This window comes from Budorcas taxicolor, chromosome 8 (genome assembly GCF_023091745.1).
Source record: "Budorcas taxicolor isolate Tak-1 chromosome 8, Takin1.1, whole genome shotgun sequence".
NCBI lineage: Eukaryota > Metazoa > Chordata > Mammalia > Artiodactyla > Bovidae > Budorcas > Budorcas taxicolor.
In genome coordinates, this window is record NC_068917.1 from 83,297,619 (window position 1) to 83,324,375 (window position 26,757).

Below are 26,757 nucleotides of genomic sequence, written 5' to 3' on the forward strand. Positions count from 1 at the left end.
TATATGCTATTTTGAAATCCTTGGTCATGACTACATAATAACAGATTTCAACCACAATCTCATGAAGATTCTGAGTTTTATCCCATCTTGTAGTAATAATTTCAAAGTTTGATAAAGCTATTAAAATATCCAATGATGTTAGAAGAAACCATCCTATTTCTATGCTCCCAGAATTTCTTATTCTTTTAAAATTTGTTTAATAATGAATTCTAATAATCTCTATTTCCTTGAGGATCTATATTATGCAATCCATCCATTACTCTCTTTCTTGTTAATTTTTGTGTATTTCAGAGTTCTTTGGATGCAAATAACAACAATTCATTCTGACTAACCCAAGTAAGGAAAAAAAGGCTACTCACGAATAAACTCAATAATGAAATCAAAAGAACTTCTTAACAAGCAAACGTAGGAAAAAGTTTCAGGACCCTTAACTTTAGGAATGTATAGACTATTTCCTGAAGTTTCTCTTCCAGCTACATTTGCTAATGATTCAAATTTGTGGAAAAGAGTCTGATAGACCCCACTTGATGTGGTGTGCCAGCCCTGTGGTGGGCACGGCAACAGTGTCTTCTGATGGCAGCTCTACAAGAATCACATAGATTAGGAAGAGAAATAGGTTCTCAAGAAAGAGATGTTCTCAGACACAAATCACAGATGCTCACTATGGTAAGCTGTATAATCAGGGTAGCCATCATTTCAAAGCCGAGTTCAAGGAAAGTCTAATTCATCAAACCTCAGAATCCCTTTCCAGGAATTCAGACAGATGTTCCCCATTCTCAGAGCAGGGACCACTCAATGACAGGGCTATGTGATTCAGTCACTGATGGAGAACTCCAGATGTTCCATGTTCCATGTTCCAGCAGGCACTGCTGCCCTGGTCATGCTAATAGGAGCTGGGGTGGATGGCATTCTCAATGCTAAGTTCTCCTCATTATTTTTGATATGAGACTGAAGCATTAAGAAAAATTCCCATCTTAATCAGAAATGTCTAAAAACAGTAGTTCTCAAGATAGAATGCCCACCAGTGTAAACTGGAGTGCTCTTTCAAAATAAATGTGATCATGATAAAACCTCAGAGAGCGTGATGGAACCCAGATACAGTGCTGTGGACAGAGAGGTATTCTTCAAGCATGCGTGTGTGTATTTAGGTGCAAAGAGTGAGACATGACTCTTTGTGACCCTATGGACTATAATCCACCAGGCTCCTCTCTCTGTGGGATTCTCCAGGCAAGAATACTGGAGTGGATTGCCATTTCCTCCAGGGTCCTCAAGCATAGCCAGTGTTAAAACTCACTGACTTGGAAATCAGAGCAGCCCAAAGTGTCAGGTGAGAAGCACTGGTTGACCCAGTTCTGAAAATCACAAAAGGGGAGGCTAGGGGAAGGAGGTGACATACAGTGAAGTCTTCTATGTGTAAAGTATATTCATCTAATAATTTCTCTTCTCCACTCATCTTATCTTCAGTTCACCATAATTACCCGAAATTCTGACATTTAACAGTTCATCCTCAAGATAAGCTTGAATATTAACCCCTCCTAGCTACTAACATGTTAGGGAAAAAAATTCTAAGAGAAGAGTTAGGAATCAGAGATAAGTCAGGAAACTTTTGATATATAGATCCTTTTGGGCTCCAAAATCACTGCAGATGGTGACTTCAGCCATGAAATTAAAAGATGTTTACTCCTTGGAAGAAAAGTTATCACCAACCTAGAAAGCATATTGAAAAGCAGAGACATTACTTGGCCAACAAAGGTCTGTCTAGTCAAGGCTATGGTTTTTCAAGTAGTCATGTATGGATGCGAGAGTTGGACTGTGAAGAAAGCTGAGCACTGAAGAATTCATGCTTTTGAACTGTGGTGTTGGAGAAGACTCTTGAGAGTCCCTTGGACTGCAAGGAGATCCAACCAGTCCATTCTAAAGAAGATCAGCCCCGGGTGTTCTTTGGAAGGAATGATGCTAAAGCTGAAACTCCAGTACTTTGACCACCTCATGTGAAGAGTTGACTCGTTGGAAAAGACTCTGATGCTGGGAGGGATTGGGGACAGGAGGAGAAGGGGATGACAAAGCATGAGATGGCTGGATGGCATCACCGACTCAATAGACGTGAGTTTGAGTGAACTCCGGGAGTTGGTGATGGACAGGGAGGTCTGGCATGCTGTGATTCATGGGGTCGCAAAGAGTTGGACAAGACTGAGCAACTGAACTGAACTGAACTGAAGGAGAGGCATGAATGAAAGATGATAATGAAGTGGGGATGGTGTGACAGAGACCACTGGTTGTCTTTGTAATATCAATTTTTCCATCTTCCTTGCTAATAGAACTGTTCAGTTCAGTTCAGTCGCTCAGTCGTGTCCGACTCTTTATGACCCCATGAATCGCAGCATGCCAGGCCTCCCTGTTCATCACCAAATACTGTATTTCAGACTTTTGTTGACCATGATGGCTACTCCATTTCTTCTAAGGGATTCCTGCCCACAGTAGTAGATATAATGGTTATCTGAGTTAAATTCACCCATTCCAGTCCATTTTAGTTCGCTGATTCCTAGAATATCGATATTCGCTCTTGCCATCTCCTGTTTGACCACTTCCAATTTGCCTTGATTCATGGACCTAACATTCCAAGTTCCTATGCAATATTGCTTTTTACAGCATTGGACTTTGCTTTTATCAACAGTCACATCCACAGCTGGGTATTGTTTTTGCTTTGGCTCCATCCCTTCTTTCTTTCTGGAGTTATTTCTCCACTGATCTCCAGTAGCATATTGGACCTGGGGAGTTCCTCTTTCAGTATCCTATCATTTTGCCTTTTCACACTTTTCTTGGGGTTCTCAAGGCAAGAATACTGAAGTGGTTTGCCATTCCCTTCTCCAGTGGACCACATTCTGTCAGACCTCTCCACCATGACCAGCCCATCTTGGGTGGCCCCACAGGGCATGACTTAGTTTCATTGATTTAGATAGAACTGTAGTATAGACTAGTTGAAAGACTACATTTCCCAGACTTCCTTGTTGCTAGAATTGACAAATGAGATGTAAACAGAGGTAAAATGATGGTCCTATAGGCCTTCATAAAGGGAACTGACTCAGCTGGGAGGTATATCCTTCCACTCTTCTACTTCTGGATTCCACACTGAACTCAGATTTAATGGCTGAAGTCCAGATGCCATCTTGAACTGTGAGGACATCTGAGTAAGGAAGATGTTTGCTGAAATGGTGGAGCAGAAGGATTGTTGGAGCCTGGTTCCTTGATGACAAAGACTTCAACTACTTGATCTCAGCCTTACACTGCCTACTTCCAGATCTTTCTTATATGAGGCAGAAACCAACCTCTAGTTTGTTAGGTTGCATACTGGGGTCTTTCATTATATGCAGCTGCACTTAATCCTGAGGGAGAATCTGGAGTACAGCCCTATGCCCTAAGATATCATTTTCAGGAGCTGTTATCAAAAGGAGAACTCTGAAATGTCTTAGTGTATTTTTTTTTTTAATGGAAACAGTAACAGACTTTATTTTCTTGGGCTCCAAAATCACTGTGGACAGTGACTGCAACCGTGAAATTAAAATGCACTTGCTCTTTGGAAGAAAAGTCATTACAAACCTAGACAGCATATTAAAAAGCAGAGATCACTTTGCCAACAAAGGTCCGTATAGTTAAAGCTATGGTTTTCCCAGTAGCCAAGTACGAATGTGAGAGTTGGACCATAAAGAAGGCTGGGTGCCAAAGAATTGATGCTTTTGAATCATGGTGGAGGAGACTCTTGAGAGTCCCTTGGATAGCAAGAAGATCAAACCAGTCAATGATAAAGGAAATCAATCCTGAGTATACTTTGGAAGGACTGATGCTGAAGCTGAAGCTCCAATTCTTTGGCCATCTGATGCATAGAACAGACTCATTGGAAAAGACTTCACCTAAGCAGGCCTCCCACCCCTACTGGTACTTCTCTCCCATCTCACTAGTCATTGCCTGTCCATCGTCACCATGTCCCCCAAGCCCAACTCTCCTTGTGGTTGTCCCAGATGTCACTGTGGTCTTCTGGGCAGATTTCTCTGACAATACTAGCAATGCTATTTGTGTGAGCACCTGTCCAACCCAGCACCCTCACTAGGAGAGGTGCCTCCTACCTGCCCTCAAAAAAACCAGACAATACTCAGCAAGGACAAGTTAGCATGGTAATGGATGAAGAGCCACAGATTAGAGCTGACTTAATCTCTTAAAGGGGTTTCCCTGGTAGTTCAGTTGGTAAAGAATCCTCCTGACATGCAGGAGACCCTTATTTGATTCCTGGTTGGGAAGATCTCCTGGAGAAGGGATAAGCTACCCACTCCAGTATTCATGGGCTTCCCTGGTAGCTCAGATGGTAAAGAATCTGCCTGCAATGAGGGAGACCTGGGTTCTGCCGGGGTCCAGCCCCGGTGGATCCAGGGTAATTTGAAGGGGAGACGGAGTATGTGAGGAAAACTTATTTATTTAGAAATATAAAAGGTGATTAGGAAGAAATAGTGTAGTAGGAAAATTAGTGGGGAAAAGATGCTGAATAACTTGGTTTATGGGGAAAGCTAATAAAACCTCAGGACAAGAGATTTGCATCATCTATGTTGGGCCACCGGCACCTGCCAGGAGCCAGCGTGAGGAACTCCGCCTATGGCAAAGGTCATGAGGAAGGAGGCTTGGCATACGCAAAGGCGTGATTAAGCCTCAGGAAACCCCCTGTTCCTGAGCATCTACCCCAAAACCGGAGTCTGTTTTATGCTCTCACCTACACCTCTGACTTTATGGGGGGCTCTCCCCCATAACCGTTTCTCTCGGAGAAGGAATAAACGTGCAGCTCCAAGGCAATAAAAATTCCTGAGCATGACAAGAGTGTTTCAGCTTACGGACTCCTCTGAAGATTATCTAGCCCACCTGTATAGGTTCATCTGGCCACATGAGATTGTTTACAGCCTCCAAATCTGAGAGGCACGAGATGTTTTAGACTTACTAAAGGCAAATTCTTTTGGGGAGTTAGAAATTATTAGTATAGTGGGTTGGTTAGGAATTATATTGGTGAAGGGTTTTTCATTTGTTGTGTCAATAATTGCTGCTAATTCCCTGCTCTGGGTGGGACAAGGATGTCTCAGGTCAAACCTCTCTGCTGACAGACTAGCTTGTGTGACAGGATTATCCATACTCCTGCCACTACGCACATGATTGTTTACTACCTCTCAACCATAAACAGCACAGAGTTTTGGAGTATTTTGAGAGTCTTAATTAGCATAGGGCTTTTTCTTCTTGTTGAGTCAATGATTGCCGCCAGGCCTCCATATCCTTAGGCACCTGGGAATATATTAATCAAAGTATTTGGACTATAGAAAAGGAAATATAGTAGTTTTTGATGTTAGCAATACTAGACTTTTTGAGTTAATGGATTTTCTCTTTTGTGATAGATCACTGTGCTTTGTTATAAATCACTGTGTCCTTGTTATGTAAAAATGTAACTTTATCACTAACTTAAGACCAAATAGATCTTAAGGGGAACATTGGTGAAAGGATTTTCATTTGTTGGGCTGATGTTTGCTGCTAAATCTCCATGTTCCCTGCCTTTATAACGAATATAACTAGCATATAGGAGAAATAAGCATTAACCTTTAAGCATATAGGAGAAATATGTATTAACCCTTAAGATTAATCATGTTAACGTTGGGTTAAATAAATTCCTTTCTTGATTGTAACTCACTACACCCTCACCCTATAGGAATGCAACTTTATTTGGAGGGTGGTTCCTGGTTTAAGAAAAAACACCCTTGGAAGAAATAAGTTTTTTGGTTATCAGAAAGAAAGGATCATAAAATCCCTAAGACCTTTTTATGTGAAGCACCTGATTTTGATAAAGGTCAGGACTGCTGACCCCCCGTGACTCTGTATTCATCCCAATGTGTAACAAAAGGTATATAAGCAAACCCAAAAATAAAGAAATCGGATCAGTTTCCAGAAAGACTGATTCCCCCATGTCACTTCCTTCTTACTCCCATTTTTCTGGCTGAATTCCCATCTGGAGCATGGATGCTATTCCACGTAATCCAAGTTATTCAGCCTCTTTTTCTCCACTAATCTTCCTACTACACTATCCGTTTCTAATCTCTCTATATATCTGTGATTAAATATGTATTTTTCCAAGGACACCAACTCCATCCCCCCACCTTCGAATCACCCTGGATCCACCGGGGCTGGACCCCGGCAGGTGCCCATTTGAATAGCGGAGGGTGCCCCACTTTAGGCCCCCTCTCTCACGGATCTTAGAAGCCAGGGCAAGTAAGTAGACATGATGAGCCTCCCGGCTCCAGATGGGAATTCAGCCTGAAAACAGAGTAAGACACGGGAGAAACCAGTCCAGTGACTGGCCCATCCTCTATTGTCCAGAAAAGCCTTATATACTTTTGATTTTACATAGAGATCAATGGATAATACAAAATTATGCAGCGTCAGCAGCCCTGACTCTTATCGAGACCAGGCTTTCTCTCTGCATACCTTGTTGTATACATAAGTGTTAGATGATTTACATCATTTTCTGGCCAGAAGGTCGATTAACATTTTACGGCCCTTTTCTGATAAGGGTCTGTCAACCAGAAGACATATTTGTCTTAAAAGTGTTGTTCTTCCCAAAGTCTGGTGCCACTCTCAGAAAGCACTAAATAAAGTTGCATTCTTACATAGCAAGGACACAGCTATTTATAACAATGAAAGAAGTACAGTGATTTATAACAAAGAGAAAGTTAATTAACTCAAAAGTCTAGTGTTGCAAACATCAAAACTACTATATTCCTATTTCTGCATCCCGATTACATTGATTAATATCCTCCCAGGTGCCTAAAAGATAGAGGATATGGAGGCCTGGCGGCAAACATTAACTCAACAAACTCTTCACCAAACTAAAAGGCTCTATATCTTTAAGATGTTTTGAGTTTCGTGCCTCTCACGGTTGGGGGCTGTAAACAGCAGACCAGTCAGATAAGTTAGAAAGCCATCAAAGGGGTTTAAGCCAAGACATTCTTTTTATATGCAGGAGACGGTTTACTGGAACCCTAAGTTAATTCCTTTTAGAGGCAGAAGAGTGGAAAGCACAGTACAATAAGGCAGGCAGACTCTGGTTTTTGGGGGTAGATGTTCAGGAAAACCCAGGGGGAACCCCTGAAGCCTGACTCGCCTTGCCCATCAGGCCTCTCTGCATGACCTTGTCATGGGTGGGATCTCCTGTGCTGGCTCCTGGCAGGGTTCGATCCCTGGGTTGGGAAGATCCCCTGGAGGAGGACACGGCAACCCACTCCAGTATTCTTGCCTGGAGAATTCCCATGGACAGAGTAACCTGGAGGGCTACAGTCCATGGGGTTGTGAAAGAGTCGGACATGACTAAGTGACTAAGAACAGCATAGCATTCTCTTAAAGAGCTTAGAGCTGAAATTAAATGCTATAAATGAAGATCTTGGAGTAAAATTGTAGTATTTTGGAGGTTGTGTTATTTGTTTTACATGTATTTAAATATCTTTCCAAAGGTTACATTCTATAAGAGTCAGTTAGGAAAAAGTCTGAGATAGATGAAAGTTGGGATTATAAAGTTAAGTTATTCATGATTTGAGTTATTCATAACATGATTTACTTATTTATAACATGATTAAGTTATTCATGAGTTACTAATAAGAGTAAGTCCCAGGGTCTTTGCAGTGACTAGTAGTGAGCACCAAACCTCTGACCCAGCAGCCACCAGGGTCCAGGGAGAGACCTTTCTGGGCTACACAGAAAGTAGATGCCCCTGCAACCCTACATGGCAGTTGGACTAGTCATATGGTCCCTTGGCTAGCTGGGCTGCTGTACTTCCCATCCCTCCTTCTGTCCTCTTCTCTGACCACCTAAGAGGGCCTCCTTCTGGTGTGTCTGACAATCCTGTTTCCATGTCCAGGCCTTATTTGCATCCTTCAGTGCCCATCCAATGTATTCATAAATAGGACTTTCTGCATACTCAAACCCTGTACTATTCCATAGCCTCTGTGCTACAGCAAGTTGGTGTCCCGGAAAAACATGCTCCCATCCACACAAACACACATGCACACCTCCCAACTTGGTTCTCAAAGCCTGTCTGAATCTCTCGTTATATTTCTGGATCCTCACATCTACCTGTGTTCACACACACACACACCCTCCCACTCTTGAAGGCTAACACATCTTGAGAACATTGACCAGTACTGACTTGGACACTATCTAATTTGGGGACCTTGTATGAGTTACTTAGCCTCTCCCACTTCAGTTTCTTCATCAGAAATTGATGAGGCTGAACTGTGAACTTAAAGATCCCTTCCAATTCTGAAAAGCATTTTGTACAGAGATTGCCCATTAATACTGTAGATAACAATGACGGTAGCTGACACAGAACACCTACTATGTGCCAGGCATAGCGTGCTTAACATACATTATGTCATCCGACCCCTCCTAACTAATGTATTAACAGTGAATGTATTTACCCTCCCTTTTTTGTATTGAAGAAAGACAATAGCATTAGAACAATTTGTCTAAGGTAATAAAGAGTACAGCCAGGACAGGATGTTGAGACTGACCCCAGAGCTCATGGTCATGGCCATTGTGCTTCCCTAAGGTAGTGTCATGAGACTGATGGTTGCACATCAGTACCAGAGTCCTAGATTCAAATTCTGATGCCACCATTTACAAGTTAAATATAGAAAACAGTGTTGGCATCTAGTAAATGGCCAATTATTACCAGCTCCTATTCTTGTTGCTTTCAAAGTTCTTTATCATTATTCCCTCCTATGAGAAACAGATTCCTTTTGGCTGTGATGTACTGATATCACCTCTTAAAAACAATTAAATAAATGGAAAGGATAAATAGCAAATTAAAAGAAAAGGAAACTCCAAAAGAAAAGTGACACTAAATAAGTCCTTAGGGTAAAAATTCTTTTTTTCAGAACTTGGCAGAATTTAACTTCCACAAACTATGATTGTTTCAGAAGAACTTCTGTTTTTTTGTTTGTTTGTTTTTGCCATATGCAGAATTCAAAGAACTAATTTATAAGAATTTGAGTTCTGCTTAAAAACTCCACACTGGTAATAGCATGCTTTGCAGATATTATGCTGTTGGGCAAGGAAGCATTGCTGTTTATAGGCAACAGATCAGAAGTAATAAAGAAGAACTTAGCAAACAACTCAAGCTCAAGGGTTGTGAACTCCATTTCCTACTTTACTTCTTTGACCTTGAGGAAGTTACCTGCTCCATGCACCTCTTGCTCCCCGTTGTGCTAAATGGGAGTAACAAGTTCAAGTGTTACAAGTTCAAGTGGCTTGTTTTGAGAAAGCCACTTCTAGAAGCGACCTGCCAATAAAATGTATAATTAAAATGTGTGATAGAACATTATTTATCTATTAACATAATTGTCTACCCATTAATATACATGTGTGGTCTTGGTTTTCACATATTAATTATTAAGATTTTTCAATCAGAGTCTTCCTGAATATAAATTAGGGTCAAATTTGTGTTCTACGTCAAGATTGAAAAATGCATACACCTCAAGGGATCCCAGGTCTGAGAGCTACAATTTATATGAAGATGCAAATACCTTTGATGTAATTGTTCCACTGCCCATAGTTATTTCAGGCTAAATTAGCCTTAATTTAGATAAACCTCAAAAGCTCTTTGCATCTCAGTAGGGAGGATGGCTCACGATGCCTCGAAGTTCATGCATCACTTCTGCATAACTAATTATTGTCATCATCCTTATTATTAACCATAAAATGATGAACCCCTAACTAATTATTTAATAGAGTAGCGGAGTGTGAGTAAACATTGAATGGCCCTCTTATTTCTCAAGTTATTATTTAATTCAGCAATGAATGTGAAGTCAACCTCAGTGTACATCTGTTTTCATTTTGATGGAGATGAAAGAAAAAATGTGCAATATTCAAAATTAGAGATAAGACTAGCAGACTTACTGGAGAAGGCAATGGCACCCCACTCCAGTACTCTTGCCTGGAAAATCCCATGGACGGAGGAGCCTGGTAGGCTGCGGTCCATGGGGTCGTGAAGAGTCGGACATGGCTGAGCGACTTCCCTTTCACTTTTCACTTTCATGCATTGCAGAAGGAAATGGCAACCCAGTCCAGTGTTCTTGCCTGGAGAATCCCAGGAACGGGGGAGCCTCGTGGACTGCCATCTATGGGGTCGCACAGAGTCGGACACGACTGAAGCGACTTAGCAGCAGCAGCAGCAGCAGCAGCAGACTTACTACCCTTTTCTTATTGCAAAGCCTACACAGAGTTTGACCTGGTTATTTCTATGTTTGAGAAATTGGAGACAAATGACCAAAAAGAAAAAACCAATTACTAAAGATTACTGACTAGCTTATCTATTTTCTTTCTTCATGATAGTAACTAAGAATTTCCCTCTCACTTCATATTTTCTTTAATTTCTCCCTTTGAGCAGTTGTCCCCTCATTAGGAGATTAGTGGAAGCATCAAGTTGAAAGCGAAGTCAATATTTGTCTTAGCTACATACCAACCTAGAAAACCAAACAACTCCTGTTATAACACATGAATTGGTCTTCATAATTTTGTTGTGCTATTTTAATAACAAGATTAAATAAGAGCCTCAGCAGACATTTATCAAAAAGGTTATATACAGAAGTAACAACCTTTCACAAGACCACAAATACTATGAATATGTGACACATAATTGTTTGCAATTCAAACATTCCATTCTTTAGATATTGATAGGAAAGGGCCACCAGAATATTCTGAGAATTGAGACCACTGCCTCCAAGTACAATGGGAGGTTCCCTGTACACAGGTAGAAGCAGGTATTTCTAAGTAGTACCTCTGTCTCCAAGAGGAAGAGTTGAGTTATCTCACAAGAAATTCCCACCTCACAAGCACAAACCTATTTCACAAGGTTAAGAACTGTTCCTTAGCGACTTCTCAACTAAGTGAAATGAAGTGAAGTTGCTCAGTCGTATCCGACTCTTTGGGACCCCGTGGACTGGAGCTGACCAGGCTCCTCCGTCCATGGGATTCTCTAGGCAAGAATACTGAAGCCGACCAGACTCCTCTGTCCATGGGATTCTCTAGGCAAGAGTAGTGGAGCGGGTTGCCATTTCCTTCTCCAGGGGATCTTCCCGATCCAGAGATAGAACCTGGGTCTCCCCCATTGCAGGCAGACACTTTAACCTCTGAGCCACCAGGGAAGCCCTAAGGGCTCTTGAAAAGTTTCACTCTGCAAACACCAATTCCTGTTTTTCTAACATGATCAGCGTTAACCTCCAAACTTAAATAGCAAATAGATTGCTCAACATTACATTTCAAGCAAAGCCATACTCATGAATTTACCCACAGACTCCCTTGGGAGATGACTGAGGCTAGTGGATACATGTTCGGGTGACTCACAGATGTTTGGCTTTGCCTAGATCCCACTGAGTGGGAAGGATGCAGAACTGCCATCTCTGACAACTCCTCCACCTGTGCCTTTGTTTCCAGGCGTTTCATCACACCTTTCATTTTGCCCAAAAGATGTTTTCTGAGTTAAAATTTTATTTTCCTGTGCGGTTTTAGTGCAAGAAAATCTTGGGCCCCCCCAAAGTTGAAAAGTTGATAAAGAAAATGGAGCAGAAGGAAAATGACTTCATGGTGTCTTTCCTCCAACAACTAACACTAGCTGTCATCTTCTCTTCCATCCTGTGGACCAAAACCTTTTGTGAGTCATGCACAAATTGTATTTCTTAACCTTAAGATTGTTCTTTAGGACCTATATAAAGGTATCATTGTTCAACTGATATGCTTTCTACCTCTGTACATTAGGCATCTTAGCTCTGATCTGGAACACATTCTAGTTTTTCCTATTAAAATTAATGAAAATTTTTACTCCCTTACTGGCTTTTCACTTTATAGCAAGCTTTGCAGGAATGAATGATACTCACTAAGTGAGGGATAGGTATAACCTGAACTTAATCTGATCTGTACAAATGTATTCTTGCCCCTCCTGTGGAATCTTTCCTCTCTAATTGCTAATCTGGTATATTTACTGGGGCCCTGAAAGTGGCTCTGTTTTCCCTACGTCTTTCTGTTTAACAAGTTATTCCTATTCCCTGGAGTTGTGTCCCTGGCAGATCACTCCATCCAGACTGTGCACATGGTTCAGTCTGTGCTTGAATGCCTCTCCTGCCACTGCGTTTGCTGGCATCCTGGTTGTCTGACTGGCCACACCATTCTTTTTCCCATGAGCTCATCCTGCTGAACATTATTGTAAACTGGTGGGCAAGCCCATGTCCTTCCCTCTATGAGACTTCAAATTCTACTGTTTTCTCTCCCCACCACCATCATCCACCCTCACAGCACTTAGCAAGGAGATGGACAAGATGTAGATGCTCAGTAAACTTTTATTGAATTGAAATTCCAAGGAATGAGTTTTTATTTTCTAGTTCAGCAGTGGAGGCCAAATTTCTGCATGCCCAATTTATTTCTCAAGAAATGCTCTGTTGTATTTCTTCCTTTAGGATAGTCTGAAACATGTAAAGACATTTTACTTTGTAGACACTGATAGGGATAATAAAACAGTGCTTAAGTAATTAGCTTTGTACTCAAAGCCCTGACTGTGACACCTGGCTCTCCTACTTACTGGCTGTGGGACATTGAGCTAGTTTCTTAATCTGTCTAAGCCTCAGATTCTTAATTACCAAAGAACAAATTGACACCCCCGTGCCTAGTGATTGCAAGGCTCAAATGAATATTTTTCCTTTCTCTGTCTCTTTTGATTTTAGACATTTTTAAAACTTTTTTAAGTGTGGTCGATTTACAATGTTGTGTTAGTTTCTGCTGCTGCTGCTGCTAAGTCACTTCAGTCGTGTCCGACTCTGTGAGACCCCAAAGACGGCAGCCCACCAGGCTCTCCTGTCCCTGGGATTCTCCAGGCAAAAATACTGGAGTGGGTTGCCATTTCCTCCAATGCATGAAAGTGAAAAGTGAAAGTAAAGGCGCTCAGTCGCGTCCGACTCCTAGCGACCCCATGGACTGCAGCCTACCAGGCTCCTCCATCCATGGGATTTTCCAGGCAAGAGTACTAGAGTGGGGTGCCATTGCCTTCTCTGGTGTTAGTTTCTGGTGTACAGCAAATGGATTCAGTTACATATATATGTATATATAATATATGGATATATATATTCTTTTTCATTTTCTTTTCATTACAGTTTATTAAAAGATATTAAATATAGTTCCCTGTGCTATACAGTAGGACCTTGTTGTTTATATATATAGTGTTTGTTTTACATATATTTATATATAGCTTTGCTAATCCCAAACGCCATATTTATCCCTCTTTCCCTTCCCTCCTAGAAACCATGAATTTGTTTTCTATGTCTGGACTCTGTTTCTGTTTTGTAAATAAGTTTATTTGTATCATTTTTTTAGATTCCACATATAGGTGATATCATATGATATTTGTTTTTCTATGACTTACTTCATTTAGTATGATAATCTCTAGGTCCATCCATATTACTGCAAATGGCATTATTTTATTCCTTTTATAGCTGAGTAGTACTCCATTGTATATATACACTATCTTCATTATCCATTTATTAATGGGCATTTAGGTTGCTTCCATGTCTTGCATATTGTGAACAGTGCTGATATGAATAGTGGGGTGCATGTATCTTTTCCAATTAGAGATTTCTCCAGATATATGCCCAAGAGTGGAATTGCAGGATCATATGGTAATTCTAATTTAAGTTTCTTAAGGAATCTTCATAGTGTTTTCCACAGTGGCTGTACCAGTTTACACTCCCACCAACAGTGCAGGAGAGTTCACTTTTCTCCACACCCTATCCATCATTTGTTTTTCGTACTTTTTGATGATGGCCATTTTGATGGTATGAGGTAATACCTCATTATAGTTTTGATTTGCATTTGTCTAGTCATTAGTGAGGGTTTCCCTGGTGGCTCAGTGGATATAGAATCTGCCTGCAATGCAGGAGCCACAGGAGACGTGGGTTTGATCCCTGGGTCAGGAAGATCCTCTGGAGAAGGAAATGGCAACTCACTCCAGTATTCTTGCCTAAAAAATCCCATGGACAGAGGAGCCTGGTATGATGCAGTCCAAAGGGTAGCAGAGAGTTGAACACAACTGAGAGACTGAGCTCACAGCACGATCATTAGCGATACTGAGCATCTTTTCATGTGACTATTGGCCATCTGTAGACATACTTATTTTCAGATGGCTCCTTGGGAGTAAATTCCTCAACCAATTGCTGAATTTATTCCCTATCTTTTTCAGCATCAGCTTTCTTCACAAGCTTTGGACTTGGAGTCTGAGAATTCTTTGTGAATAGGAGTTCAAGAGCATATGTATTTCCTTCTCTCTAGTATAGCCTTGCCTTATTGGCAGTTTTGCTATTTCTTCCATAATCAACCCCTATGCTTCCTAGGAGATCCAGATTTTCATTTCAATTGGAGGAAAATTGCTTTACAATGTTGTGTTGTTTTCTGTTGTTCAGCTCAGTTCAGTTCAGTTGCTCAGTCGTGTCCAACTCTTTGCGACCCCATGGACCACAGCACACCAGGCCTCCCTGTCCATCACCAACTCCTGGAGTTTACCCAAACTCATGTCCATTGAGTTGGTGATGCCATCCAACCATCACATCTTCTGTCATCCCCTTCTCTTTCTGCACTCAATTTTCCCAGAATCAGAATCTTTTCAAATGAGTCAGCTCTTTACATCAGGTGGCCAAAGTATTGGAGTTTCAGCTTCAACATCAGTCCTTCCAGTGAACACTCAGGACTGATCTCCTTTAGGATGGACTGGTTGGATCTCCTTGAAAATCAGTCATAACCATATAAATATCCCCTCCATCTTGAGCCTTCCTCCCCTTCACTTCCCCTTCCTTCCTCTTCACTTTCTGCCATAAGGGTGGTGTCATCTACATATCTGAGGTGATTGATATTTCTCCCGGCAATCTTGATTCCAGCTTGTGTTTCTTCCAGTCCAGCGTTTCTCATGATGTACTCTGCATATAAGTTAAATAAGCAGGGTGCCAATATACAGCCTTGACGTACTCCTTTTCCTATTGGGAACCAGTCTGTTGTTCCATGTCCAGTTCTAACTGTTGGTCCTGACCTGCATACAGATTTCTCAAGAGGCAGGTCAGGTGGTCTGGTATTCCCGTCTCACTCACCTAATGTCTGGTAAATAATGGCTATGTAACTTATAGCACTGTGCATGTGTGCTATGAGGTACTTGCTTTGTCACCAGGTACTCGTTTGGTTGCAGGCTAGTGTGTGCAGTATGCTGGTATGAGCTTCACCATGAAAGCCCTGGCTGCTGCCACCTTGGGCTACCTTGGAGCGGCATCATGATTATGTTATATGAGGTTATGTCATGGCTCCTTTATGGCTCTGTTATGGTGATGCTGTGGCCGCTGCTACAGCTCCTGTGTCAACGAGGAGAGAGGCTGTGTTATGGCTGCCAGGCCAGCCAGGAGAGAAGAAATGTGTCTGCAGTTCCTATGGATCCCTCCAGCCTCTCAGCTAGCACCTTGCCTAGGCTGGGTTCAGCGAACAGTGCGGACAGTGTGAACAGTGAGACAACTGGCGTCATGAACAGGATGAAGAGCAACACAGTAGGAATGTAAATTGATACAGCCACTATGGAGAACAATGGAGGTTCCTTGAAAAACTAGGAATAAAATTACCATATGATTGAAAAATGGGGATAAACTATCAGCAGGGGGCATGAAAAGGAAAGAAGGACCCCTAGACATGATTAGAAACCATCGAGTCCAACCTCCTCATTTTATAGGCGGGGAAACTCAGGTGCAGAGACCCAGTAATTTGCCTGAAATCATGTAAATTCAGACCCAAGAACAGAAACCTAGATTCTTAACATTCGTGCAGTTTCCTTCTTGTTTCCTTATCAGGGAAAAGTAATTACTTGAAAAATACTTACTGGAATACATATGTTTTGAGCCAAATGAAAGGAAGCAGAGTTTATCATTTTGATTCTTGCAAATGCAAATTTTGTACAATACTATGTTGGTGGGTCTGATGATTTGTAAAAAGTAATGCAGATGTCTTTCGAGCAAATAAAATGGATTCCAAATAAATACTCTCTATTTTGGAAAACAACATAATTGACAGAAGGAACGAGAAGTCTGTATGGGATAAAAATGGTGTGACAAGAAGCTATCACTCGTCATGGGGAGTTATGGTCATGAGTGATGACAGATCAGTAAGACAATTAACTCTTGACTGACTCCTTAGACCACTGGACTCTGATGTTCCTAATTTGCCTGTTGACTACAAGGACTTATCTCCTAAAGAAGGAGATTAAGATCTAAACTGGATCATGTCTTTCCCTTAATGCATAGATATGGCATCTCTTTTCTTTCTGATCAAAAGATGACCTTCTCTACAAAGCCTCTATGCAACGAATAGTAATATTGAATTTTGGACTTGGACTGCAAGGAGATCAAACCAGTCAGTCCTAAAGGAAATCAGTCTTGAATATTCGTTGGAAGGACTGATGCTGAAGCTGAAGCTCCAATATTTTGGCCACCTGATGTGAAGAACCGACTCAGTACAAAAGACCCTGATGCTGGGAAAGATTCAAGGCAGGAGGAGAAAGGGATGACAGAGGGTGAGATGGTTGGATGGCATCACTGGCTTGATGGACGTCAGTCTGAGCAGACTCCGGGAGTTGGTGATGGACAGGAAACCCTGGCGTGCTGCCGTCCATGGAGTCACAAAGAGTTGGAAACAATTGAGTGACTGAACTGAGCTGATTGAATTTTGACATTTTATTAAACTTCAGTTTGGTTTCTAAAGCAAAAGTCAACACTCCACATCTACTTCAGGAGATACTAATTTTAAAAAGTAATTTATTGCCCTATCTTAACCATGCTATGTTTCTAGAAATAATGTTACAGTTAGGATAATCTTTTCACTGGGAAAACTGTGATTTTTATCATTTGTAAATTTTTTATTTTTTTTAAGAGACACGTTTATGTATTTTTAGCTAGTAATTCCCTTTCTAGGAAGCAATCCTAAGGATATAATCAGCAACTCACATTAATACACAGGTTTGCTCATCATTTAATAATCTATTATAATAACAATTAAAATCAATCTGAATGTAAAACAATAGTATAATTAAGTTATCATGTAAACATACACTGGAATATTAGGTACTATTGAATTCATGTTTCAAAGAATATGGTACAATATTTCCTATAGAATGTAAGCTTCCTGAGGACAGAGACCAGGTTTGAATTTCCTCAATAGTGTATTTTCAGTTAACAGTGGCTCAGTATTTATTGGATGAATGAATGGGTGGATGGAAGTACTGAGTGAAAAATAAAGAAAGAATTCAAAGCTATGTTTATTTTGTTGTTGTTGTTGTTTAGTTGCTAAATCATGTCTGAATCTTTTGCAGCCCCATGGACTATAGCCTGCTAGGCTCCTCTGTCCTGAAAATTTTCCAGGCAAGAATGCTGGAGTAGGTTGCCATTTTTTTCTCCAGAGGATATTCCTAACACAGGAATCAAACTCTTGTCTCCTGCATTGGCAGGAAGATTCTTTACCGCTGAGCCACTAAGGAAGCCCATGTATGTATTGTAAATTACCCTATTTCTTCTCAAATAAAAGACTCAAAGAGATACTGTCACTATTACTAGAAACAAAAACAGTATTACCAAAAGTATTTCCTTCTCGTGACTTCATATAATGTAAACATAATTAAAATCTGTTTGCTTTTGAAAGCAGAAATATGTTTTTGGGTGCTCATATAGAGTTTTCTTGCATATGATAAACAGGTTAAGAAAAAAACAAAAGATAAACAGTCCTTTTATTTTAATCAATTTTCTCCCCTAATTCTATTATATTGAACCTTATTTTTCAAAATTTGTTCTTTGTTGCCATAGTGATCAGCTCTCAATGTGAAATTATATCACACTGGCTTTCTTTCAAGTTTCAATAACGTGCCGTCACCACCTACTTCTCTTTCAAAATGTTCAAATCCTCTAATCACTCAGTATCTTAATAGCCTCACTTTTGGGGAACTGAAGTGGGAGTTGGGGACTCAGAAAGGCTTATGTACAACGAGTGGGAGTGACATTTAAGAAAAAAGTAAAATTTGGAAATAAATTATTATATAAAATAAGGTTTGATCTTCATCTAGCAATCTACTCTTCTCAACATACCTCAAATTTTCCATTTATATATTCTATACTAAGGAATGAATTGAGCTTTAATTTGAAATAAGAGTAATTTGAGAATAAAAGTATGTGGTCTGTGTTAGCACTTATAGATTACCCTTAATATAGAAAGAGTCTTTACAAAGCAATAAGAAAATATTTTCTTATAAAAGAATGAAAGTTACAGACAATTTACAAAAGAAAATAATAAAATAATCAATAAACACAGAAAAAGGATGTTCAACTTTGCTAATAATCAAAGGAATAAAAAAAAAGTTACCATCTTTTGTCTGGCATTTGGTAAAAATTTTAAAGGACAACAAATGACAATGTAGCTAGAGTTTAGAGAAATGGGCATTCTTATACACTGTGGCAAGAATGTAAATTGGTACAGGCTCACTAAGTATCTTTTGAATTAGGATTTCCAGTTCTAGGAATTCATCTAAGGGGGAAAAAAGAGAGAAATGAAAATATATATTCACAAAGATGGATTTACAGTGATATTCATCTTCTTTTTGTTTTCATACAATAAGTGGAATCAACCTCAATGTGTATCAACAATACAGAGATTATGATTTAATCATATAATGGAGTGTTTGGAAGCCATTGAAAATGAGGATGTAGATCTATATTTTTTGACATGAAAAGTTTTCACACTGATGTGGAAAGATATCCACATAACATGAAGTGAGGGGATTTGGCAGGCTTCTCAAAATACCCTAGGAAAACTGAATGTGTATGAGGCTCCACAGAAACAGGTCTGGACAGGGCTACCCCAAAATATGGACTGTGGTTATTGCTGACAGGGATGCTTCCAAGTGGCTTTTATTTTATAAATTTCCTTCTTGTGTGAATATTTATAACTGACAAGTTAAAATCAGGAAAAATAACTGAGATGTTTCCATTTTTTTTTACACACCAGGTAAGTTTCTCAGAGAATTTGAAACTTAAGTTCCCAGGCACATTAAACTCTGAGGACTGAAGTGAACCTTGGAAATCAGAAATGAAGCGGTGATGATTGGGTTGAGAAAAGTCTCTGGAAATATGTGGCACAAATCTGCTACCCAGAAAGTAGTTACTGAATAAAAACCTACATTTAGGCTCTCATTTTACAAGACAGGAAGTCCAAGCTTGCACAATGAGTAATGTCAGGACCCTGGGCTTCCTGACCCTGGGTATCCTGGTTGTCTCACCCAAACAGACCACCCCCATTGAACAAAGCAACCATTCCCTCTAGCAATTTCAGGTGACTGCTTAGTTTGGATAGCCAAAACTGTTGTTTTTTGATGGATGACACATCCTCAGCAAAGAAACATGACATGATGCAAACAAGGGGCTGAGCTTACATAGAAATTATAGACTGTGCTGCTGTTTGGTAAGATTTGGGAACTGATTACAAGGTACTTCCAAAGCAACACCTCTTTCGGCGTCATGTGCATTTCTGAAGATTTTCTGCGGATGGCTGCTGGCCGAGGGCATATCCTCTGTGAAAATTCAAACGCTGCTTGTTTCTTGTTATGCTCCAGTGTAAGATTTCTAGGAATCTTTCTAGAAACCCAAGACTGGATGTTGTAGCCTGTCACCCCTGACCTTCCCACGTAGGGGCCTTTTTAGCTCAGGAAGCATTTCTGTTGCTAATATAAGCCATTAATCTTGATTAAAAGTGTTTTCATTCTGTTTGCCTTTAATACAGGAGATGAGTATACATGGAGTCTTATTAATAGGGAAAGTCCATATTTCTCTGACCCTTGAACTGACATCTTCTAGAACACTGAAAAGCATCACAGATTAATTCTGGGTGCCCCCGGCTAGAGTCTCATCTGGACCCCCATATCAGCTACATTCCTCAAGTGGAGCACCCCCACATTTTTCCTCTCTGCTGGTCTCTTCTTTGATGCTCTCTGCCCTCAGCTACACTGAGCCCTGCTTTCAGCACCCACCACAGGATGGCCCAAGTTCACATTCTGGCTCTCTCTGGATGCTCCCAGTGGCACCAGGTCTCAATGATAGCCTGGTGATGTAGTCCCTAAAAGACTGAGGAGAAAGTATCACTGACTCTGGGTCATATTTTGTCAGTAGGAGCTGGAGGGAGCTGAGTCTCTCACCAAAGACTCCCCAAGGCCAGCAAGGTAGAGAGAGGACAAGCACTAGAGCATCCTTCTCCCACGCTTGTCTCTCCCCAGTTCAGTTCATTTCAATTGCTCGGTTGTGTCTCACTCTTTGTGACCCCATGGACTGTAGCATAGCCAAGTTTGAGAATCAAGGACCTAAAGTATGGTGTGTAACAGACAGCACTTACTTCAGGGGTCCAGTTTTGTAAAGATATTGCCTATATGTATGTGTGCCCACAAGGAAGAATCTTGAAGGACTTGTACAAACATGCCATTCCAGAAGTGCAAGCGTGATTATAAAGATGTTCTTTGTAATTTTTCTGTGCTGGGTGTGCACAACGTTTGAAATGGAAGCTAATGAAATGAAACCCAATGAAAAACACTATATAAAAGGTGGATCTAGATATGTTTGGGCTTTTTTTGTTTGGGTTCTGCCTCTAATTTTCCACCTATTAAGTCTACCCTGCTCTTTGGCAATACTTTCCTAAGTGTTTAACTTGATCTTGATTTGAATGGGTTGAATGCTTCCCATCTTTGCCCCCTGGAAGGATGGATGGCCCTGAAAGGATGGCTCTGGCAGCCTCATAGAGATGTCTGGAGAGGGTCAGAGGTGGCAGAGAAACCAGTTAGGAAGCTGGTGTTAGCCTTTTCAGGACTGGGTCGGATTTGTGAGCATGCTTTCCTACACTGTTTCTGGATCCCTGGTCAAGAGGGCTTTGCAGTTGGGTTTCTGAAATCTCCTTGGCACCTGGGAGTTAGCATGAAGCTTCATGCTGGGTTGGGCTGTCAGGGATGAAAAAACTCTGAAATGTCAGGCTTTGGTTTCAGATATAAACCTGCCTGCATTTAAATTAAATATTGAATGAATTTAAGGCTATAAACATTGATCTTCTCTGAGAACAGTTGCATTTAAGTCTGAGTGATCAAATTCAGAGGTGCTAAATTTTGTGTGTTTGCACAGATAATCCCTGGTGTTCAAGATTGATCGGAGCACATTCACTCGGGTGCAACCATGTATTTTTGAAATGAAGTCTGGTCTTCTCTTTCAGCCACTGTGTAATGTCTTCAGTGTTTCAGTTTATTCATGGAAGTCACATTTAAATATTTTAAGTTCAATTTGAAAATTGCAGTACAGTTAAGCTTAAACTGTTGCTAACTTTTAAAAAGTCGTCTACACGGTGGTTTGATTTGTTCTGACAAATGAATTGAAACCAAAAAGAAAGAACACTGTTTTGATTGTTCAGTTCTTGTATCTTCCTTGGTTTTCATGTCCACGTTCATGTGTTTTGCTTGGTCTTTATTTCCCAGTGAACTCACCCCGAAGTGACAGACTGCTCTACAGTAGTCAGATGCTGAATTTCTTTTAGCACAGTGCAAAATGGTTTCATTCTTTCAAAATAGGCTTTTGCTTTGGAATATAACATGATGAGGGAAATGCATGCAGCCCACATCCTTCCTTGAGCCTCTTGCAAGGTTCAGACCATCTGAGGAGCTGGGGGTGGGTGGGTCATTAGGAGGTGATTTGCCTGATTTGGGCTATAGCCAGGCTGCTTTTGTTGTGGGTTGGTGGGGGGTGGGGGGGGGAGGGGAGAGGAGGATTTGGGTGAGTCTGGGGAGAAACACACAAAGGAAATCAGTCCCAAATATTCATTGGAAGGACTGATGCTGAAGCTGAAGCTCCAATACTTTGGCCACCTGATGTGAAGAACCAACTCACTGGAAAAGACCCTGATGCTGGGAAAGATTGAAGGCAGGAGAAGAAGGGGATGACAGAGGATGAGATGGTTGGATGGCATCACTGACTTGATGGACATGAGTTTGAGCAAGCTCCAGGAGTTGGTAATAAACAATTCCTTTAATACCTTGATGAATAGGTCTCAATCCTGACCTTCAAATCAGAATTTCTGGAATGAAACCAAGGCTTCTGTATTTTTTAATACTGCTGAAGTGCATCCAAGGTACAAATGAGTTTGAGAGCAAGTCTTATGCAGAGTAGCAGAGTATACCACCCCTAAATATGTATATGCATCCTTGGCATAAGGATTGTTTTGAGAAACTGCAGTCATGAGAGGTCTGAAAACAGAGTAGAAATTACCATTTACTATGGAAAAGGCACTGGAGGCCAACTCCAGTACTCTTGCCTGGAAAATCCCATGGATGGAGGAGCCTGGTAGGCTGCAGTCCATGGGGTTGTGAAGGGTCGGACACGACTAAGTGACTTCACTTTCACTTTTCACTTTCATGCATTGGAGAAGGAAGTGGCAGCCCACTCCAGTGTCCTTGCCTGGAGAATCCCAGGGACAGAGGAGCCTGGTGGGCTGCCGTCTATGGGGTCGCACAGAGTCAGACACGACTGACGTGACTTAGCAGCAGCAGCAGCAAGGAACATTTACTTTTTTTTTTTTTTAACTAAAAACGGAACTCTCCCTCCATGGTGGTGTCTCCCTCTCTACACCAGGAGGAATAGGATGACTGTAAATCACAAGAAACTTATCAGTGGAGAAGTTCAGTTCAGTTCAGCCTCTCAGTCATGTCCGACTCTTTGAGACCCCATGAATTGCAGCACGCCAGGCCTCCCTGTCCATCACCAACTCCTGGAGTTCACTCAGACTCACGTCCATCGAGTCAGTGATGCCATCCAGCCATCTCATCCTCTGTCATCCCCTTCTCCTCCTGCTCCCAATCCCTCCCAGCATCAAAGTCTTTTCCAATGAGTCAGCTCTTGGCATGAGGTGGCCAAAGTACTGGAGTTTCAGCTTTAGCATCATTCCTTCCAAAGAAATCCCAGGGCTGATCTCCTTCAGAATGGACTGGTTGGATCTCCTTGCAGTCCAAGGGACTCTCAAGAGTCTTTTCCAACACCACAGTTGGAAAGCATCAATTCTTCAGCGCTCAGCCTTCTTCACAGTCCAACTCTCACATCCATACATGACCACAGGAAAAACCATAGCCTTGACTAGACGGACCTTAGTTGGCAAAGTAATGTCTCTGCTCTTGAATATACTGTCTAGGTTGGTCATAACTTTTCTTCCAAGGAGTAAGCATCTTTTAATTTCATGGCTGCAATCACCATCTGCAGTGATTTTGGAGCCCCACAAAATAAAGTCTGACACTGTTTCCACTGTTTCCCCATCTATTTCCCATGAAGTGATGGGACCGGATGCCATGATCTTCGTTCTCTGAATGTTGAGCTTAAGCCAACTTTTTCACTCTCCTCTTTCACTTTCATCAAGAGGCTTTTGAGTTCCTCTTCACTTTCTGCCATAAGGGTGGTGTCATCTACATATCTGAGGTTACTAATATATCTCCCGGCAATCTTGATTCCAGCTTGTGTTTCTTCCAGTTTCTTCTCATGATGTACTCTGCATATAAGTTAAATAAGCAGGGTGACAATATACAGCCTTGACATACTCCTTTTCCTATTTGGAACCAGTCTGTTGTTCCATGTCCAGTTCTAACTGTTGCTTCCTGACCTGCATACAGATTTCTCAAGAGGCAGGTCAGGTGGTCTGGTATTCTCATCTCTCTCAGAATTTTCCACAGTTTATTGTGATCCACACAGTCAAAGGCATTGGCATAGTCAATAAAGAAGAAATAGATGTTTTTCTGGAATTCTCTTGCTTTTTCAATGATCCAATGGATGTTGGCAATTTGATCTCTGGTTCCTCTGCCTTTTCTAAAACCAGCTTGAACATCAGGAATTTCACGGTTCATGTATTGCTGAAGCCTGGCTTGGAGAATTTTGAGCATTACTTTACTAGCATATGAGATGAGTGCAATTGTGCAGTAGTTTGAGCATTTTTTGGCATTGCCTTTCTTTGTAATTGGAATGAAAACTGACGTTTTCCAGTCCTGTGGCCACTACTGAGTTAAATCTGCATTAACAACCTTGTTCTCCTTTAGTGAGCTTTTCCTGGTACCCTCGCATAACTGGCTCCCCTTCTGCCCCACCCACCCTTTTGTCTTTACCTGAAGATATATTTAAAGTGGTGGCTTGGGCCATTTGAGGGAGTTCTACTCAGTTTTCCTGGGTATCTCCCATGTATATGTCAGGTACACACACTAACAGACTTTCGCTTGTTTTTCTCTCATTAACCTGTCTTTTTTTACAGGGGGACTCAGCCAAGAACCTGGGAGGGTTGAGGGGAAATAATTTCTCCTCCTCTACACTTATATAAGGGCTTCCCAGGTGGTGCTAGTAGAAAGAACCCACCTCTCAAAGCAGGAGATGCAAGAGACAGGTTTGATCACCGGGTAGGGGAAGATACCCTGAAGGAGGGCACGGCAACCCACTCCAGGATTCTTGCTTGCAGAATCCCATGGATAGAGGAGTCTGGTGGGCTACAGTCCATTGGGTCACAAAGAGTCAGACACGAGTGAAGCGACTTAGCATGCATGCCTGAACATTTTCACAAAGAACTGAGAGTGAGGAGACTGGTTGAGGGTGAGGTAGGGCAGTGGTTGTCAAGCTTCACTGTGTATCCAGTCCCCTGGAGAACCTGGGGAGGCTGCTTAGTCCCAGGTGTCTCCTATGAGCCTTAAACTGTGTGTCCTGTATAGCTCTCTGGGCAATTCAGATACACACTAAGTTGGGGGACCACCAACTCACGTAACCAACCTCCTATCGTGTGATTGCCTCTTAAGTGATCTGCTCCTTCCTCCTGCTCACTAACCATAAACCTCAGGAACTGGGCTGTTTTCTATGGCAGGAGCCTTTAGCCACATGTGTCTACATAGCACTTGAACTGTGGCCAGTTCAAATTGAGAGATGCTGCCAATACAAAACAAACACTAGATTTCAAAGACTGGGAACACATTGAAATGACAATATTTTGCTATATTGAGCTTCTCCCTTTTTCCTTTTTTTTTTTTTCAGTGTGGCCTCCAAGAAATTTAAATTACACTTGTAGCACATAACTTGTTTCTTTGGGACAGGCCGCTCTAGGGGACAAGACTTATGACTATTCACTACTGTCTTTTTAGCACCTAGCTCAGCAATTTTGCATCAAATAGGCATTCCATTGATATTTTTTGAAAAGAGAAAATGAGTCAGTGAATTAGTGAATGCATACAGACATACGGCAGCCCAGGCATTCATGGTATTATCCCACAGACAAAGGAGAAACTTTTGAAAAATAGAAGCTATATTGGTTTGGGTTCCCCCAGAAGCAGTCCCTGAGACAAAGATCAAGTGCAAGTGATCTATTTGGGATTTACCTGTTAATATTTGCTCTCCCATTTCATCCTAGAAAGGCCAAAAACAAGAGCCAGGGAGTGGAGAAGTGAAGCTGGGAAGGGAAGAAGGCTAATAAAGGGTGTGCTCTCAAGTCAGTTGCCACCATGAGCAACAGAAACTTGATTCTGCTGGGAAACTTCAGAATCAGTGCTTTGAAGGCATCTCCTTCTGCCAGGGTATTTCCATACCATTCCTATCTATCGTTACTTAAAGCTGCTGGGAGGGCTGCCTGTGCTCATCCCCGGCACTCTTGTCCTACTCTATGGCACAGACAGAGCAAGCAGGCAAAGAGACATCAGGGCCAGCAGGTGGCATGTGCCAAAGTGGTACAGCTGAGGGATGGGGCGTAGCCAGTGACAGCTAACTATAGCTTCTTTCAAAGCAAGCCATCATGAATTCCATCACCTAATAGTTAAAAGTACTTGCCTGGTGACTCAGATGGTAAAGCATCTGCCTACAATGCAGGAGACCCAGGTTCGATCCCTGAGTCGGGAAGATCTCCTGGAGAAGGAAATGGCAACTCACTCCAGTATTCTTGCCGGGAAAATCCCATGGACGAAGGAGCCTGGTAGGCTACTGTCCTTGGGGTCGCAAAGAGTCAGACACGACTGAGCGACTTCAATGTCAAAGTCAATGTCAATAGTTAAAAGTGGTACCACTGTCATACAGCTCTCCACAGCCCACAAGACAGTCAGTAAAGCCCCTTTGGGATCCTTGGACAATTCTTCACTTGTTGTCCCCCCCGCCCCCCGCCCCCACTTCTTGCCCTCCCATCCCATCCTAGAGTTACCAAATGGATATTGGGAAGAGGTTACCAGTTATGAGCTCAGTGTACCTTGATGAAGAGTTGCCAAAGTTGATTGAAGATGGCCTCAGCTTCGCTGTCACTGAGTTACAACTCTGCCCTCCATCTCCTGTTTGTACACCCTCGGCAGGTATTGGTAGCCAATTTCTTTTCTTCTGGTTTCTCCACTACAATGCATAGTTACCCAGGAAGGTGACCAGTCATTGTCTTTGAATTGCCCTTAATACATGTACACATGAAATAATACCGGTATGTGATGCATGAAGTGGTGGCAGCTCAATCTTTCAACAAAGAGTCTCAAATTGCTAGTTCATATAACTTCACTCAGCATTAAGTCATTTCACAGAAACCAGACCATAGCAGTTCTGTTTTGGGAGGTTAAATTTGTCTGGTTCTAAT